Source organism: Lissotriton helveticus, chromosome 8, assembly GCF_964261635.1.
Source record: "Lissotriton helveticus chromosome 8, aLisHel1.1, whole genome shotgun sequence".
Taxonomy (NCBI): domain Eukaryota; kingdom Metazoa; phylum Chordata; class Amphibia; order Caudata; family Salamandridae; genus Lissotriton; species Lissotriton helveticus.
This window is the reverse complement of record NC_136069.1, coordinates 1,195,896,897-1,195,917,284: the sequence shown is the minus strand read 5'-3', so window position 1 is coordinate 1,195,917,284 and position 20,388 is coordinate 1,195,896,897.

The window sequence follows — 20,388 nt, the reverse complement described above, 5'->3', positions numbered from 1 at the left end:
ATATCACCAGACTAGACAGAACTGATAGACCAGGGGGCGGTATTGCCTGCATTCATCGGAATAGTCTCATAGTGTCCCGACCACATTAACCAATACTATCCTCTTGTGAATACCTATGTATTGACGTCACTAGCAACAACAAACTAATCTGTTCACTGCATACATTCTACCACCCTCCTAGTGACAACCTCACCTTTGTCGAACAATTCATGAATATCGTGACCACAAAAACTGGACAACAAAGCACCAAAATCTTCCTCAAAGATCTCAATCTGCACTGGAATGACCTTAATGACTCTGTAGTGAATATTCTCAAAGCATTCCTCACAGACCTCGACCTCTTCCAAATATGTGACAGTCCCACACATGAAAAGGGCTCCATCCGAGACCTGGTCATTTCCAAAGCTGACTCTTTTCAATTGAATACTATCCTCCCATGTGATTGGTCTGACCACCATACCATCACATTCTTCATTAATAAACCAGTAAAACTATATTCAACCCAACCCATGAAACCTAAAATATGGAAACGAATCTTAGAAAATGCCAGCACAGATTTACTGACATCCTCTAGCACCAACCTTTTGCTTCCCCTGAAGGCATAGCTGATGTTCAAGTGCTAACAAACCACTACTTCACCTCTATGACCACAGTCATAGACACAGTTGCCTCCCTGCAGCTGAAGAGGCTCTCCTCAAAAGACTCCAAACCATTGTATGACGAAAGTCTCAATAATGACAGATGCTCCCTAAGACTAATTGAACGCCAATGGAGATCGTCACCATCCCCCTGACCACCTTAAACTATTAAGAGCTACCAGAAACTCGTACTATAGAAATATCAGAAAATCCAAAGCCATCTTTTTCAGGAACCAATTAGATCAAGCCAAAAATCGACTCAAAAAACAAATTTGAACTAGTTAAAGCACAATCTAAGGACTTACCCTACTCTCCCACGTTGGCCCAAGCGCACTACCCAGTTGTGAACAATTAGCCTCCTTATTCACTGAGAAGACAGATAACATAAAGACGGACCTATTTAAGGCCTTGGTAACTCACTCTGACACTCACAGGAGCTCCCCACCTTCCTCTCCAGCATCCCCTAGCTTATGCACACCAAAGTTTGCCCTCAAAAATAATGCTGAATGGTCCTCCTTCAATACTTATACAGATGAGGAAATTTCGAAATTCTCACATCATTGAACCCCTCTAACCACTTCACCGATCCGCTTCCTGCAAACTACTTCAAAGAGTTCACACCGCTGTTATTACCACTGTGGACCAAGATTATCAATACCTCTACTTCAAAGACTCATTCCAGAAAACCTTAAGTCTTGGCAGGGTTCCCCCATCCTAAAGAAGCCAACAGCAGATCTTTTGGATTTAAACAATTACTGACCAATCTCTAACATCCCAACTCTAGCCAAACTCCTAGAATAATGCGTTCAGATACAGCTAGGAAACCAGATCAACCATTTCAACCTGCTCAACCAATAGCAATCTGGCACAGTACAGAGTCTTAAAAATAACAATGGGGAGAGAGAGAAGATGTGGATTCGTACTCCCTGGTCAGACTTTCAAAAACAAATGGAATCCACTAGTGGGTGGGAGTGGTCCCTACAATGTTGGGGAGCACTAAGTGTTTTTAAAATACCCCTCACACACCAACAGGACCCTTGGTGTCATGCTTCATCATTGGGGTCTTCCCAGCCCTCTACGGGATGCGGCGTGCTACTACCTATGTCTACGTGGGAGCACTTATACACAGACTATGTGTGGTGTGTGTAGGGTTGTGGTGATCAGTGAGTAGTGGGGTTTGAAGTGTTACAAGTGATAGTTAAAAAGTACTTGGCTCGTGGGGTAGCGCAAAAAAGTTTTAATGGGCCCCCAAGCTGGTACTGCTAAAAAGGTGTGTTGTGAGGTTCTTATGTATACAATCTGTATTCTACAGAAAAGTGATTAATAAGGCTATGTTGTACCTAATACACTTCATGTAAGGAGGTTATTCGCGAGTAGCGAACTTGTTCTCAATGTATGTCTGAAATATAGAATGGGCTTATCAGGATCTGTTCTAAACTGGTTCACCTCCTTCCTCCAAAATAGATCCCAAAGATTCAAGGTCAATCAATCCCTATCTATGGCCGTTCCAATCACATTAGGTGTACCACAGGGCTCATCCCTGTCACCTATACTCTTCAACCTGTTCATGGAACCACTCACCGTTATTCTCAGCTCCTCAAACATCTAATATCACATGTATGCAGACAACACACACAACTATACTTAAAAATCGCCTCTCTGGAGAACATAAAATCTCTCAACTCAACCCCAACTTGGCTGGTGGAAAATCACCTGAAACTAAATACCCTCAAGACGGAATTCCTCCTAATTGCTCCACCCAACCACACATCCATCATTGCAGAATGAGTTCAACAACTAACAACTCTCAACTGCCAACCCCATATCAATGACTCAGAAAAGTCACTGGGAATAACATTAGACAGAAATCTAAACATGCAGAAACATATCAGTGCCGCAACAAAAGGTGCAAACATTCAGATGAACACCCTGAGAAAATTAAAACCTTTCCTTCCCGCAAGTGTCTTCAAACTGGCAGTTCAAGCACTAGTAATCCCAAGACTTGACTATGGGAGTGTAACGCTCTGTGTTCGACAATGGCCCTTCTAAGAGCCTCACTCAATTCAGCAGCCAGGCTTATTATGGGCTCAAAAAGAAATTGTCACATTACCCCCGATCTTAGAACTCTTAACTGGCTTCCTTTTGAAGCTAGAATTTAACTAAAAATAGCCTGCATGACGTACAAACCCTTACATCACAGTACTCTGAGCTACCTGGCCCAGAAACTTGTGCTCTCTTGTGGCAAAAGATCCTCTAGAAGTTCCAGCAGTCTTCTTCTGAAACCACAACGTTTTGCCAAAAAGAAATCATACAACAGTGCCTACTCTAGAATCGCTCCAAGGATTTGTAACACACTGCCCCTGGAAACCAGAAGGAATCCCTCTTCTACCTTCTTTAAGAAAGAAGTCAAGTCTCTACTCATAAGGAAATTCACATGAACATTTTATCCAATTCCACTACGGATGTTCTTTTTATCAAGACTCAATTTGTAACTCTCTGTATTCTTCTGTTTCTCATTTCTAGCCCCTGTAAACCGCTTTGGTACCCGCAAGAGTCTTGTTCGCGCTATATAACACCTTCACAATAAATAAATTAAATAAAGGCTGAGCCTTACCTGCCACAGTAGTGTTACGCAACCTGCCATATTTGAATTGGGCTCTTCATGCCACAGGAGTCAAGGTGGCCTGGCTGATGAGATGTAAAGCCCTAAAACCAGTCCTAGGATTCTTGTTTCCCAGTCCAGGGAGAACCTGGCCTCGCAGTTCGGTCTGGCCTGTTCCCATAGGGAACAGGGTCAAGACTGAATTGCATATGGCTGGGTCTAAACTGGAATGGCATGGGTAACAAAAAACTATGGATTTATGCCCAGATCTCTGTACTGGGGTGGATGTTAACATTATTCAACATTCTGTCCATCAATTGTCCTTTTTGCATTTGTCAACCCGAGTGGAACGGATATGCCCAGATGTGGGTCCTGTGCTCTCCTTGCCACTGGAATCAAGCTAGCCTGGCTGATGAGGGGTGAAACCCTGAAACTGGTCCTAGGATGCTTGTTTCCTGTCCAGGGAAATCCTGGTCTGCCCGTTTGGGCTGAACTGTTCCCATGGGGAACAGGGTCAAGACTGATTTGCAAATGGCTGGGTTTAAACTTGAATGGCATGGGGATCTTAAAATGATGGATTTAGGTCTTGATCTCTGTACTGGGGTGAATGTTTCACATTGTACAACATTCTGTCCACCAATTGTTCTTTTTGCATTTGTCACCCCAAGTGGGATGGGTATGCTCAAACATGCGTTCTGTGGTCTCCATGCCACTGAAGTCAAGCTTGCCTGGCTGGTGAGAGGTGAAACCCCGAAACCGGTCTTAGGATTCTTGTTTTCCAGTCCAGGGAGAACCTGGCCTGGCAGTTCGGCCAGACTGTTCCCATGGTGAACTGGGTCAAGACTGATTTGCATTTGGCTGGGTCTGAACTGGAATGGCATGGGGAGCTAAAAAACGATACATTTAGGCCCAGATCTCTGTACCGGGGTGAATGTTTGTCATTGTTCAACATTCTGCCCATCAATTGTTCTTTTTGTATTTGTCACCAAGAGTGGGATGGGTATGCCTAGACGTGGGTCCCAGGTTCTCTATGCCACTGGAGTCAAGTTAGCCTGGCTGATGAGGGGTGAAACCCCGAAACCGGTCGTAGGAGGCTTGTTTCCAATCCAGGGAGGACCTGGCCGGGCAGTTCTGGCTGGATTGTTCTCATTGGGCACAGGGTCAAGACTGATTTGCATATGGCTGGGTTTAAACTGGAATGACATGGGGATCAAAACAACTTTGGATTTAGGCCCAGATCTCTGTACTGGGGTGAATGTTTGACATTGTTCAACATTCTGCCCATCAATTGTTCTTTTTGCATCTGCTGGGCTACAAGGTTCCAGGCCTGTTAATGATGGGTTTCCCTTCCGGGTTTACAATAAGGTGTGGCAGTAGTGTGATTGAACTGGAACCAATATAGCTTTTATTCTGTGCTTCTTAGGAGTGAGTCCTGAGTGACACTTTAGGATAGAGGTATTTGGAATATTTTATCTTTCTTTGAATGTTTGTGGTGTTAGTCATAGGAAAATAGCTTTACCCTTTTATTTTTATGTGACTATAGTGTTTTTCACAAATAATTTTCCAGGCTGAAGACTACATCCATTTATCCCATTAATGCCTAGTTTTAGACATGTTTATTACTTTCTATCAAATTACCTTCTGTTGGAAAGATTTCTTTTTTAAATGACTTATCAGTGTTGGTGGAATCATGTATGTGACAATCACTGGATGGAAATGGTTTTTGCTTTAGAAAGTAAAGCAAAAATTAGTAATGACTTGTTCTGATTGCCTTTTACTATATATCTATCTAATCACTACATCTTTTTAAGATGGTTATTTTATGTTATTTGAACAAAAATGCTATATCTGCTCATTAGTTAATGCAATGAAATCGCTATAGGAGATCTGTTATTAGTATTGTATACTGTACTGGACGTATATTGATATTCAGAATGTGCTGATTCAGAATTTCATCGTATTAATATTTTAAAGGGGTCAGCACTTAGGTTTTCTGACAAAAAAACGTTGCCAAAAACAATCCTCCACACAGGTGATGGCTCAATAGTTGTTTAGCAGAATCCTCACACTTTGCACAGGGGGTTCTCATGGTAGGGCTTCCCACTGGACCTTACTCCATCCAATGCTCCCCTCTTCCTCACAGGACGCACAGGTCTTGGCAAGCAGACAGGCACTGGTGCTCCAGGCTCCAGGGCAGGTGGCCTTTGTTTCCCTGGGTGATGTCTCCTCTGCCAGCAGGGAGACTAGCAGGGACCCCTGCCCAGTCATAGAAAATGTCTTTCAGAGCTACCCCATCTCACACAGCCCATCCAGCTGCCTGGAAGATAGGACATTTTTGGGCACACAACCGCCCCTTCTTATAGTCCTTTTCCCGACACCAAATGTGATTTAGGGTCTGGGTCTTTGAAGTTCTATGTTGGGGTTCTGCTTCTTTTGAAGTGGATATGTCTCCTTTTCATCTTCCTTCATGAAAGAGGACTGCCACAGCAGGCACAACTCAGAATCTGATTGTCTACAATGCAATCATGGGAGGGACCAGAGCTCACACCTGGATGTCAGCCACAGTGATATGTGCATCAAAAGTTGAATCCCGAGCCCCAGCTCAACTCTTTAGGATACTCTTATCAGCCCGATCTCCCTTCCTGAAATGTGTCCAGGCTCCTTCCTTCTGATCCATCACTGAATCAAAGAGCAACAAGCTCACAGGAATGCAGCAATATACAGATCTGTCTTGGAAATTCCTCTCTTCCTAATGTCTTCAACAGGCAGACCTGGGCTTCCCAAAATGGAGCCTAGGGTTCTCCATCCTATGCACCAGTGCAGGCACATTTATTTACTCAGTGTACACTCTCAGCACACTTACTATCCAGCACTGATACCGCTATGTATTGTATGTTTACACGTACACATGCATTCATTATACATGCTCAATCTGTGCATTATGTCCAATACTGAAGCTTTCCTGGGTGTGCTTGTTTTAAAACACACACACTGCCAGCATGCATACTCACTATGTGCGTGCTGCACAACTCTTCTCCCTGCTCATATTATACTTTACGTAAGCACACATACACCCAGCACATGAGGTCCCTGTGTATGCACTGCATAGCACCACATCTCTCATGCAGAGTTACTACTCCTGCGCTATGTTAAACTGCACATCTACCTGATGTAGGACAATGGTGAGTTAAGCACACAGCAGAGGAACCTTTTGAATAGTTGAGTGAACTTGTAGGTTTCCCTCCAGTGACACAGGGTAAAAAAGGTCCTGTTCACTATTACTGATCACTACATGGTATGTTGCCACCACCTCACTCGTGCTGCTTCACTCCTGGTGAAGGCAGTAACATTCACCCCTATGAGGGTAGCGTTTTTGGCTCCCCTGCCGGTCCGACAAGACCACACTTAGTGAGACAGGCCTATGTGATGGTGCACACCCATGATCTGTGTTTGCCTATGACAAATAATCAGTATTAGGGATCCAGATAACAGTCCAGTTGGGCACTCAGGGCATGGGTACACGTCTTTACCATGCAGAGGACTTTTCCGTCCCAACATCCCCATTTCATTGTTAATTCTTTAATAGTCTAGGCACATGGGATCAAATATATTTTTTATGTTAGTGCTGACATATTCGGACAGGTAACAGTTAATACCTTTACATTGAAAAGTACTGATATACCAAGGACCTGTGGTACATCACCACATTCACCATCTACCTCGGGCTGTTCGTAGATAAAATACTGAATTTCAGAATATCCTCAGAGGCTGAGATCTTCCAAGAAACAATCAGAAGTGAAATCAGACCAACTGAGTGATCAGACCAATCACTAAGAGTATCAACTACAGTGGCAAAAGCCTGTAATTTGGGACATCCCCAGAGGTTCATAGCAAGGCATTATGCCTAGTCTGCCAGACACTATGACAAGCTAACTTAACTTTGAATGTTTAAAAATGTGACTTTCACAAGAAATGCCATATCTTCTCACATAAATGCATGCACCCGACCCTGAGAAAAATAAACCCCCAGATGAAAGACACACCTTGACCCTGAAAAAAAGAAAAGCCTCCAGAGATAAATCCAAATCAAATACATCAGTGATATGTGATTGACCCAGACGCCAGGCGGAGGATTCTCTACTTCGAAGAGCACACCAAGAGAGCACGCACCCGGGACTGTACTGGTCCTTTCCGCACCCTTAACGTGGTTCGACGTGAGTCTGACTATCTCTATTAATTCACTGGGTTGGAATCTGCCGTTTTGAATATCAGTGAACCTCGTTTTGAAACCTGGCGTCTTTCCTTTTACTAGCCCATTTATGGCTTGTACCCTTTTCTTCAAATACTTCAATTCAAGAATTTAGTTACCCTGCCGGGTTGGAATTATCACCGGATGTGGGCTCTCCATTCTTGGATTCAGCCATTGAGCCCTGAAGAGTTGTGTAATACTGTTTTCTACAACGAAACACGTGTCGGCTGGCTGTTTGTATAACTGTACCTGATACACGATTAAAAAAGACAAGATAAGAACAAAGATTCTACAGCCTGGATTCTCCTCATTTTCTCTACAAATTCATTCATCGGATTTATGATTATATATGTGTGCGCAGGATTTGTGTTAAATTGTAATTGCACGGCTTCCTAGACAGATTAAGGGGTTTGTGCGGGTCTCCCTTTCCTGCTAGCACCACTCCTTAAGGTTTAATTCAACACAAAAATTACGTCAATATTGCTTGAGCGCCAACACTTCCTGATTACTAAAACCAGTCTCTACCCACAAATACATCAGTGACATGTGATCCTTCTTAGGAATGACAAGCCACTGCTCCAGATTTATCAAAAACTATGCCGCCATCAGCAGCATACTATAAGATCTCACAAAATGAAAATACTGATTAGTTTGGGCACAAGAGTGTGAACAAGCCTTTCAAACTATCAAATTAGAGGTCAGTAATGTCAGCAACCTGTCATACTTTGACCCTTCACTATGCACTAAATGTATGGCTGACACCATCTCAGTGAGACTATGTTCTAGACTAGCCCACACAAGAATGGATCTGAATAAATACATGCAGCATATGCCACTTGAAGGCTCGCAGACACGCAAAGAGCATATTCACAACCCAAAAAGCAGAGATGATCTGCCATGTGGGTCTGGAAACACTATCCCGTCTATGTGTGCGGGAATCACTTCACCATAAAAACCGCACACTTATAACCATCTTTGGGAATCCAAAAGCAAAAATGCCTCTGTGAATTCAGAGATTAGTAATCCTCCAGCAAGAGTACACATATTCCATAATCAACAAACCAGGAATGGAAAGCAACCCTACCAACTGCATGTCCTGACATAAACTCCCGATCCAGAGGAACAGAGATCTGAACCAAAGAATACGTACACTTTCATCAAGCAAGCTACACCCTATCTATAACCATTCAAGCCACAGGAGAACACACTCACGATCACCCAACCTTAAAAGAGGTAAAAAAGCAAACAAAACAGGACATGTGGCAAAACTTCTAGGATATGGCCACAGAGGTTGACAAGCAAGAGCTAAACACATTTTGAAATATAAAAAATGAACTCCCCATCACTGAGTGTCGCCTTCTTCTCAGAAACAAATGCATCATAATCCCAACAGAGCTACGTCACTGAGTGGCACATTAACAACACCATAGAATGGAGGCAACCAAGGAAGCACTACAAGAAAGAATCTGATTCCCCAGTTTTTTGCCCTAGTGGAAGAAAAACTGTGAATCTGTGAAGCAGTCAATGGGAAGTCACACCTTCTCTCGCTGCACATGTTAGTACTCCCTGAAGGAGTATGGCAACTTTGCAGCTGACTTCTTCAGCCCACATATTTGACTTTATGGAAGAGTATTCAAGCTTTCCTCTAGCCAAATCATTTACGTCAATCAGCACATGAGCAGCCACACCCACCCAAATGAGATGTTTGCAGACAAGGGAATCCTTCAAACTATTAAAACTAACAATGAACCCCTGTTCATTGGTCAATAATTTACTCAACTTGCAATACACCTGAATTTCAAACACTGCCATATTACACTCTTGAGAGTATAAGATGCATCATCAAGCTGAATCAAACCCCATCCCTGTTCAATAGACCATCAATACCATGTAAAAAGCATATTGGAACTCCCTGCACCGCTCCAGCAGATAATGTCTGGTGACACTGATGATAGGGTGAGATATTTGAACCCACTTACTCAGATGGATACCACAGATCAACCAGTTGGCAGTCACGTTTGCCAAAAGGACTGAAATGGTAAGGAAAAAACAATAACAGATGTGCATGTCTATCTTACTTAAATGAGGGCGTTCAGCTACTTATAAGCAAAGGGAACTCTGAAAACCAACCCAAGGTACAACCCAGAGCCAATGCAACCGATGGCCTGCAAGTGCTCGATGATAACAACAAAAGCAAGTGGCCAAAATACAACCTGTAACATCTCCCAAGTCAATACATATCAAGAAACCCCTTAAAAAATTCTAACTAAATCTGAATTTTAAGATGTGGAAGCCAAAACCCACAGTAACAACCATTCCACCTCAGAAGGCAGCACATACCTGCCACAGCCATTGTGGAGGACACTCTGAAAACCCAAAAGACAGTGCAGAGATGTGATCCACAACAAAGAAGATGTGTCTGGGCTGAATCTCTATGTCTCAAACCAGTGCTGCACATCGACCACATGTCAAACCTCATTTCTTTCCCAGCGAGAGGGGAGAAGTAATGGAGTCAATAGAAAGACTCATTTTCGCAGGTCAGCGGTCCAGCTGACCATTGAACAAAATAGCGGAAACAGGAATCTTTCTGGGAACAGGTGTGAAAGTGAGGTTGGCTAAAGTGGGGGACAAAGGGAAGAAAATCAACCACAATACGGGGATGACTGAGCAGTCTTACACATGCCTGGGTCTAAACTCCTGACCTGACTGGCGTCCCTTGTAGCACAACAGCACTACATTGGGTTTGGAGATGTATTTTGTAGAAAAGTGCACTTTTTGTATTGTCACCCCCACACTTTTTGTTTTCCCCAATGCTGATGGTTATGACTCTGAAAGTGCACTGAACCCTCCTATCCAGGTCCCAGTGATAGGGCTCTCTCCCCAACTATGATGTATGTGAATTGTTAAACCTAATTGGCAAGGACTTTGACCCCCGTACAAGTCCTTGTCAAGTGGTACCATTGGCACCCCAGATAATAATGGGACTGCAGCACTGATTTTGCCACTCTGAGTGACCCAAGAAAAGCATTGACAGCAGGCCTGCAATTGCAGACTGCAGAAGAATTGCAAACTGCTCCAACTCTGCTTTGTCTTCACCATGAGTAGCTAGGTCAAAGGACAATTTTTAATATAATCAGTCACCCCTAAGGTAGGTCTATGAGCCCAGGAGGAAGGGAGCATTATATTAAAAACTTGGATATAAAGGTGCAATTGTAGCCTTTTTAGATTAAGGGCTAATTTAAGTCTTCAGTGGGCCATTGGTTAAAATGGGCTGGCACCTGGGCACCTCGAGGTTTCCAGCTCTATTATGATCCTACTTGAAAGTGCCATATTTGACATCAAACAACTTGCCTTATTAAAGTTGACTTTTTCCCAAAGCCAGATTTAATGTGAAAAGCACCCAGGTGGATATTGTAAAGGTTGTTCACCTGATCGCCCCAGCATTTCCAGTGCCCTGGCTGACAACCTGCATCTTCTGCCACCAAGACAGGTATTTGACCCTCTTCCAGGAGGTGTGAACACTCCCTGGAGTCAGCCTGGGAAGGAGATGTCACCTCCCTCTCTGACAAGAAGGCTGGTGAAGTGGCACATCAAAGTGGTGTGGTTCAAAGCGTATCACTGACATAATATAGAATGACAAAATATAGACTTACCAAAATATAGTCACTAAAATATAGAATGCCAAAATATCGAATTCCTATCTACAAACAGGTAAGTACAAAAATATTGAATCCAAAATATAGTCTGTAAAAAATATAGTCAGTCAAAATATCGAATTTTTTAAAATGTCTTAAAAGTAATTTAAAATTAATGAAATAATAAATATAATTAACTAAAACATACTTAAAAATACTCACATAACCTTAAAATTAAGATATAATTAATTTAAGTTATTAATAAAAAATGTACAATATTTTACCGTAGGATAGCAGGAGGGTAACATTTAATATTACCACTCCAGTGAGTGCAACAGTAGGGAAAGCGTTGGATAGTGTAGGGGTAATAAATACTATTCCCACTCCAGTGAGTGCAACAGTAGGGAAAGCGTTGGATAGCGTAGGGGTAAAAAATACTATTCCCACTCCAGAGAGTGCAACAGTAGGGAAAGCGTTGGATAGCGTAGGGGTAAAAATTACTATTCCCACTCCAGAGAGTGCAACAGTAGGGAAAGCGTTGGATAGCGTAGGGGTAAAAAATACTATTCCCACTCCAGAGAGTGCAACAGTAGGGAAAGCGTTGGATATTGGAAGGGTAAAAATTACTTTTTCCACTCCAGAGAGTACAACAGTAGGGAAAGCATTGGATAGCGTAGGGGTAAAAATGACTATTCCCACTCCAGAGAGTGCAACAGTAGGGAAAGCGTTGGATAGCGTAGGGGTAAAAAATACTATTCCCACTCCAGAGAGTGCAACAGTAGGGAAAGCGTTGGATAGCGGGGGTGTGAAAATTACTATTCCCACTTCAGATAGTGCAACAGTAGGGAAAGCTTTGGATAGCGTAGGGGTAAAAATTACTATTCCCACTCCAGAGAGTGCAACAGTAGGGAAAGCGTTGGATAGCGTAGGGGTAAAAACTACTATTCCCACTCCAGAGAGTGCAACAGTAAGGAAAGCATTGGATAGCGGGAGGGTGAAAATTACTATTCCCACTCCAGTGAGTTTAACAGTAGGGAAAGTAATGATTTAATATATTATTAAAAATAAATTAAAAATCAATACCAATAAAACATTAATTGAAATTAGTAACCAATTTAATATTATGTAATAATTAATTAGAAATACAACTACATATTAGTTATTAAAAATTAATAACCTATTCATAATTATTTAACAACTAATTATTTTTCAATAACAAAAACTAATTAATAATAAATATTAATTACAATTACATTACTTCCCACCCTATTCCCCTATAAACCCACATCCCACTACAGAAAATACATTAATACAATTATCATAATGATCAAATATTTAATTAATACAACATACTTACCAATTAATAAAAATTAATTGCCAATTAATAGAAATTAATTACCAATTAAAAATTAATTAACAATACATTTAAAATCAATACCAACAAATGAAAAAAATTATTTACTTAATTACAATTAAATTACTTCCCACCATAGTCCCCTATAAACCCACAACCCGCTACAGAAAATAAATTTAGAAAATTAACATAATTAACAATTAATCAATTAATACAAATTAATTACCATTTAAAAAATAACAATAAATTCAAAATGAATACCAATAAATAAATAAAAATATTTAATTAATTACAATTAAATTACTTCCCACCCTATTCCCCTATAAACCCACAACCCGCAACAGAACTAAAAAGCAAAATCTAATTAAAATTTAATTAAAAATTAATAATAATTGCTAAAAATTAATATTTAATTTAATTTGATTAAATTACTTCCCACCCTATTCCCCTATAGACCCACAGCCCGCTACAGAATTAAATTACGCAAAAATTAAATAACATAAAATTCATTACTTAAAATACATTAAACATACATTACAAAAATTAATATACACTTTTCACACATATACTAACATACAAAACACTTTAAAAAAATTTATATTAATAAAAAATCGATATATTTAATGCCTATATTGTATACTTCGAAATTTTGACTTCTATATTTTGAAAATCGATATTACTTACCTTAAATTCGATATTTTTAACCACTATATTGTGTCCATTCGATATTTTGTCCATTCTATATTTTTACTTCGATATTATGTCCATTCTATATTTTGGAATCGATATTATGACTGTTTACCGTTCAAAGCTTCCACCACCTCTGATATGCAACCAGGCTTTCTCCCAAAGGAGGAAACAGCCAACCCCCTGCCCCAAGACACATTTGGGCATGTGGAAAAATTAGGCAGTCAGGAGGCAATCACCCTCAGAAAGCTACGTAACACCCCTAATTCTAGGATTTAAGCCCCCCCCCCTTGGCACCAGAACCATAGATCTGCTTGAATTGTAACCAAGGACAAAGTAAAGAACCAAGTCTGTGAATTCAGGACCTGCACAATGCAAAGGCGCAATAACCTGCACCTTTGGCAATCACCCTTCAACTGCACAACAGTGACTCGTCCCGGACCAGAGACTAATTTCGAAAGAAAGAACCACTCTGCATGCCAAAGGCAACTCCAGAACTCATTTGGACTAGAGGTACTAGTCCCCTGCGGTCCGCAGGTAAAGCACCCTCAAAGAATCAGTGGCCGTCGGGCTTGCTGAGAGATCGCCCAAAAGTAAATGGTCTAGTGCATTGTGTTATAAATAGTCCTGATCTTCAACAAGTTTCAGGCGGCTACTGTTTACCCCCTGTGACTCCAGGACATCAAAGTAACTGTAAGCTGTGTTTGCTACTGCCAATGCTTGTTGGTGGACAGTCTTTCAACCACTATGTTTGGCGCTGTTCCTCAAGGGAATCCCACAACATTTTCAACCAGCCACCTCAGTGACCCTGTTGTCGAGGTTTGGCATCCCTTTCCTCACCCGCACAATCCAAGCAACAAAACCAGCACCCGCGGCTCCCACATTCAGCATCAGAGACACCCAGGACAACTCTGCACCCGGGCCCTAGAAGCCAAGTAAGCCAAGTAAAATTCAACTGATCCTGGAATCCTCATCGTCTTACCCCCCTCCCCCACCCCCTCCAAGTGGTTTCCACTATACTTGAACTGCAAGTGACTGAGTGTCACTAATGTGTTTCCCTATTGGCAGCAATGCTATCATTATGCAAGAGTTAAATACACTGATTTATTTTTCCTTTTAAAATGCATAACTCCAGTTATGCTTATCCAATTGTCTACATTTTGGTGTCTAAAATTATATAACAATCTGCTCTATTTTTAGAAATTAGTGTTGGATTTCTTTGAGTTGTGGCAATCAATTATCGTCCATGTTGGTACTGTGAAATACTTAACACATATTCCTATAGTAAAGCCTCATTGCTCTGTGCCGCACTACCAGAACTGAGCTAGGAATTAATTCATGTGAATCAAAAGGACCTATTTGGGGTAAAGTAAAGGTATTACATAGTGAAGCCTACCCAGCTTCAATGCATAATACCCCACTTTTCTACATTGGTGTTACAGTGGTGGGATCCCGAACTTGTGTTTTGCAGTACCACTTGGTCATAAGTGATTTGCGCACAAGAAATCCACTATTGGCATCAGAGGAAATTTCTTTTTTATGATATCTTCTAAGAAAATGTTTTGATTGGAATTGTTAGGGCCCTGTGTCGTCCCCCATTCCAAAGTATTTAAATAGTTAGAAATGTATGAAAAAGTTTTAAAAGTTTTTGTAAACTATTAAAAAGGTCCCAACTTTCAAATAAATAGTAGTGCACAATAGTGGCAGACAAGAACTTCGACCTAACTGTCCTCCCAACTCTGAATATGAGTGATCTGAGAACTTTGTGCAAAGTTTGGAGCATTGGCTTTAGAGCAACAGCCAAAAGAGAGGACCTTGAAAAGGCCCTCAGCTCCTATGAGAAAGAGAAGTTAGAGAGGGAAGGCTATTCCTCAGAAGAAAATTCTGAAGAGGTTGAGCATAATGCATTAATCCAAATAGAAGATGATGAGGAAGTAGACCACAGCTCTCCACCCCAGAACTTCTACACCAGCAGTAAGTTACAGAAGTCACTCTTGCAAACTCTACTACTGGTAAGGTGGTAGTATGCCTTAAGGAAGAGCTTGATGTCCTCTCACTAGAGGAGAAAAAGATTGGACTCGAGGAGAAGAGACTAGCCCTTGAATAAAGAAGAGTCAAAACAGGCTTGAATCTCAAAGATAATGGTTGCAGCAACGTTAATAGTGAAAATTAAGGAACGTTTAGCCCTAAGATCCCCAAAGGGATTGTCTCCAAGTTTAGTGATGAAATTGACAAATGGTTTGCAGCCTTTGAGAGGACCTGCAAAATGAGAAGGATAGGTCACAAGCACTGGGGCTCTCTACTGTGGGAGTTGTTCTCATTCAAGGTCTATTCAAAATAGACTTCTGACCCTTAATGAAGATGTGGCTGAGTCCTTTCAACAAATGAAGGATTTAGACTCACTACAGAAGGGAACAGAGTGAAGTTTAGGCCTACCCGTAAAGGTCAAAACCAAACCTGGGGGGATTTTGTAGACTCCTCAGTCAAAGCACTAGAAGGCTGGGTAAAAGCAATGAGGTGGGCACTTATGATTAACCGTATAATTTAATTATGAAAGAGCACATTCTAATTAATTATACCACAGAGAATTTGCATCAATATTTGGTGGATTCAGAGTTGTCTTCTCCTAGAGAGCTGGGGAAGAGCTGACAAGTGGGTCAGAACCAGGGTGTCCAAGTAGGCCCATGCTTAGACTTTCCATCAGGGAAAAGAGGTGACCAACAACAAAGTTAAAAAGTGGGAGTTCGGTTGTTTATGGATAGGTCCCTTGCTGGTTCTCTTTCTCACACGCAGAGGGTGACCTCTCGGGGGTGACTCGTCCTACTTTGTTAGCCTGGGATAAGACTGCGGTTTCCAGGGGGCTCACAACCTTCCTGTCCCTGATTATGCCTAGCACAAAACCCTGATTTCACCCCAGGCCTTGATCCCAGGGAGTTTCACCAGTGGACTAAAGAGACCTGCCGCTCCATAGGTCATCTCTTTGATCTGTTTGGACCCCGCTTCTTTACCGCTCTCTGTACTGAACTTGGCATTCCGGAAACGGAGAGGTATCGATAGTTGCAGGTCTGGCACTGGGTTCTCCATAGTGATGTGAGAGGTGGGGTGGAGCAGCATCTCATCCCATTTGAGAAGTGGTTACTCACACGACATAGTGACACACGGTTGACATCGGACTTATACAAATTCGCACAATGCTCTTGTGACACTGGGAAGTCCCCCGGCCAATTGTGCTGGGAAGGGGAATTGGGTAGGGTTCTTACACAGAAGGAGTGGACTGATATCTATTATAGGGCCAGACGCACAGCGCGCAACATTACCTCTATTAAGACTGCCACTAAAGTGGCTACCTACTGGTACCTCACCCCTGTGAGACTCCATTGGGGTAATCTTTCCCAGAGCCCACAGTGCTGGCGAGCCTGTGGCGCGCTAAACTCTCTTACCCACCTGTTGTGGGAATGTCCCTCCTTGGGGACATATTGTCAGCAAATCCTCGTTTACGTAGATTCCCATTTCGACACCCAAATTCCTAGATTCCCAGCCTATGTTTTCCCAGGCCTTACCAACACCATCACCTTTCCCCTTAAATCTCGGAGGGATAAGCAGATGGCTTTAGCGCTGGGAGCAGCAGTCCAAAATGTTCTGACGCACTGGGGTACCAAGACAGTCCCTACACGCCTAGGATGGCTTCATCGGTTGTGGACCATTTTGGGGGTGGAAAAGATTTCTCTCTCTTTGACTCACCCAGGGGCCCCATTTCCTGACCTGTGGGCTCCTTTTCTTATGCTATTGATATCTGAGTTCACGGAGCTCACCTGCCCCAAATACCTACGATTAGTGAAACTTGCAGACCCTCCCAAACAGACTGCCCCCAACACTCCCACCATTTAGTATGCTCCAGGCTATCCTTTCCTAGCTTGTTTCTTGTTTTCCCATCTGATATGGGTGGGTCCATTTTCAGGGAGGAGGAGGGGGGCGGGAGGATGTTTCTTCCTTTTTTCATTCTGTTTTTGATTGCCGAACATAGGACTCTGATTGACGGGTTGTACCCCGATGACCGCAGAGCACACTGGCTCATTCGCTCTTTTTCGATGTTGAAAACTAAGAAAAAGAAATTTAAACCAAAAAAGTGAGAGTTCTCTAAAGCCACTCAAAGTCCTTCTTAGGAGAGCAGGCACCAAGACTCTTCCAAGACTCTTGCCAGTCCAAAGGTAGCAGTTTCTAGGGTAAGAACTGCGATGCTACAAAGGCACCCTGAGTATTCTATGACTATCAGCAGTAGCATAGCATTAGCAGAGAGGATTCAGAATACCCTAAAATGTCCCTGGAAACTGGAGTTAAGCTTGCCTCGCTGCACACTCTTTTTCGGCAAGATCTGTGGGCTGTTAGGACTCAGGTGAGGCATCCTCAATCGCACAAAGCAGAAAGGTGGCTCACTACGCACTCTGATCCCAATATTCAGTCAAACTTTTGTGAGCTTTCCCTCCCAGTTACACTGCAGCCTTTCAATGGTATATAGAAGGCAGGAAAACAATTGCAACTAGGTTGCTGGCACCTGAATATCCTTCCAAGACACCACTCCCAGCAGCAACTTAGTAGCAGCTTTGCATTGGGGCCAGAGCGCAGACTGAAAGAAGGTCAAGAACAACTCTTGGGCAGAAGGGCAGTCTACCTGGGGCGATAAAGTCCTTGCTCAGTCTATATAATGAAAAAAGGGCAGACCACCTACATTTCCAGTTGGTACCCCCTCTTGGTAGGGAAGAGAGTAGCCATCCACTCTCTCCAGTGACCTCCAGTGTCTGACCACACACCATGGCAGCAGTTCTACCCCCGCAACACAGCTCTGGGGATCCATTGGCGGGGAAATCAAATATCTTCCCGGCCGCCTCTCCTCTAATACCACCAGCCAGCCGCGGGGAGATCAACACAACTCAGGGGAGGAAAAGGAGACCCCCACTTTGCCAGCTCAGGTATGTGAAAGCCAGGATTATTCCCCTTGGTCTCCAGCACTCTCCGAACGCTGTCCTCGCCATCAACAAACCCTGGCCTGAGGCATCGAAAGAGAGTTTCGCACACAACTAGTGCTAAGCCACCTTCATCTGTTTTACCGCATTCCCCATCTATGAGCTTTTGCAACAACATAGGGAGGAGTATCGTAAGGACTTGTTCACTCTTGAAATGGCTCATTAGAAAATGCAACTGATCTTCAGGAAATTGTCTAGGAATCTTGGTATTCTCAATTCACGACTTGGTAAAGTGGAAAAGGCACAGGAGTCTCTCGAGGCCACTGTAGGGATGTTAAAACGCAATCTTTGCAACATGAGGCTCAGCTGTTTACCCTCTTGTCATGGACCTCAAGAACCGGTCTTGGCGGAACAATCTCAGGGTTCTTGGCATCCTATGGGGACTGAAGGTGACCATCCCCTGGGCTACATAGTTCTCCTTTTCGGGGAGAGTTTTCCCGCATTGAGGATTGGGATATGGATAGCATGATTTAGCGAGCACACAGATTCCCATTTTGTCTACCCTGGGAGGGATCATCACCTCGTTAGCTGGAGGAAATCCTGCTTTATGTTGGTAACTTTTTGCTGTGCCAAGAGATCTTTAAGTCTGCCCACCCAAGGTCCCTGATCAAAGCCACATAAGTTGAATTCTTTGCACGCTCAGACTTCTGCCATGAAATTGTAGTCAGACGATGCAGCTGAGGGAGCATATACCTGCACTTTGAAAACTTGGGGACACCATCTCATTACTGGAACTCGTTACTCTGTGTATCAAGTACAAAGGGGACATGCATTCCTGTTTTGATGCTCGGAAGGTGGAGGAGCTACTGGCAAAATGGCGGTAAGTGAAGTGATGGCTCGGCGACACTGAAATGTAATCCTATTTTCCCCTGTCAGGGAAAGGAGGCCAGTCTGAGGACAGATGGATTGTTATTTTATCAGCGACTAGCTATGGACTCTCTTTTGTTCTCTGTCTTTTTGTTCTCTACACCTTGTTGTTTGACTTCTTGTTTTTCCTTACTCTGCATTCTATGGACCCGTTGGGCTATGGATCCCTGTCCTGTCTTGGCTCACTCTCTATTCCTTTTATATTTATGGCTTTGATCACTGGGTGGGGGTGTTGTTTCACAACTAATGCAGGGTCAAAGATCTCTCTTACTGGGGGGTTATGGGTAGCCTTTCACTTGAGTGCTGGTTGGTATGGGAGGGAGATGGGTGTGGATGGGGTGAGGCAGGCGTTTTTGGGTGGGGTGGGGACATGGCGGGCTACCAGGCTCATCCTTAGAACAAGGAGTAAACGGTGGATTGGAAAGACAAAGCAAAAAACAGAATGTGAATGAATCACAGCTCAAAAAATGAGAATCATGTCCAGAATGGGATTTCATTTCTTTATTTTTCTGCAGGGTGTGCTGGATGTTGGATTGAGTATGACAATGGCTAGCGTGGGGTGCAATCATAATCAGCAGCTCCATATTCTTTCTTAGAACGTTAACAATATGAAGTCCCCTCTCAAGCACAAATGTATTAGGGAAGAGTTATTGCACCTTCGTTCAAATGTAATCTGTCTTCAAGAGACCTATCTCTCTAATAGCCAGTTTCCTCTCTTGGGCCATCAGGGGTACCACGTTCTCATCACAACTTGTCATACTTCTGCCCAGAGAGAAACTGCTCTCTCGGCCCGGGACAAGAGCTGGGCTCTGGCTGGTCACCGTTCCGATCCAAGTGGCCGGTGGATTATTGCAGTAGTCAGAAGAGGAAACATTTGGCTTACGCTACGCTCACTTTATGGCTTTAACGAGGACAAGCCTATCATTTTGAATAGTCTTCTGTCCGAGCTGCATCCGTGGAGAGAACCTTTGATAATATGTGGCGATTAAAATGTCAATCTTCATCCATGATTGGACTCCTCTTATCTTAGGAGAAGATCAACCGCTCTCAGGGGAACTCTCTTTAGTGGGGAAAAATGCACTAGGGCAGCTTTGCATCAATTTATGGTTTCTTATGCACTAGCAGATGTCTGGCAACACTCTCAAGCCTGGGTTTACTTTTAATAGATATCTTCCTCGCTAGCCATTCTTTGCTATTGCATCTTAGTATGTGCCTGAATTCGAGGGTGATCTCTGACCATAATGCACTCTCTCTCTTTCATCGCATAGAAGGTTCCCATCTAATTCGCAAGCCGCATTTAAGGACCTTCGATAGGAAGCTCCTTCTGGATGAAGC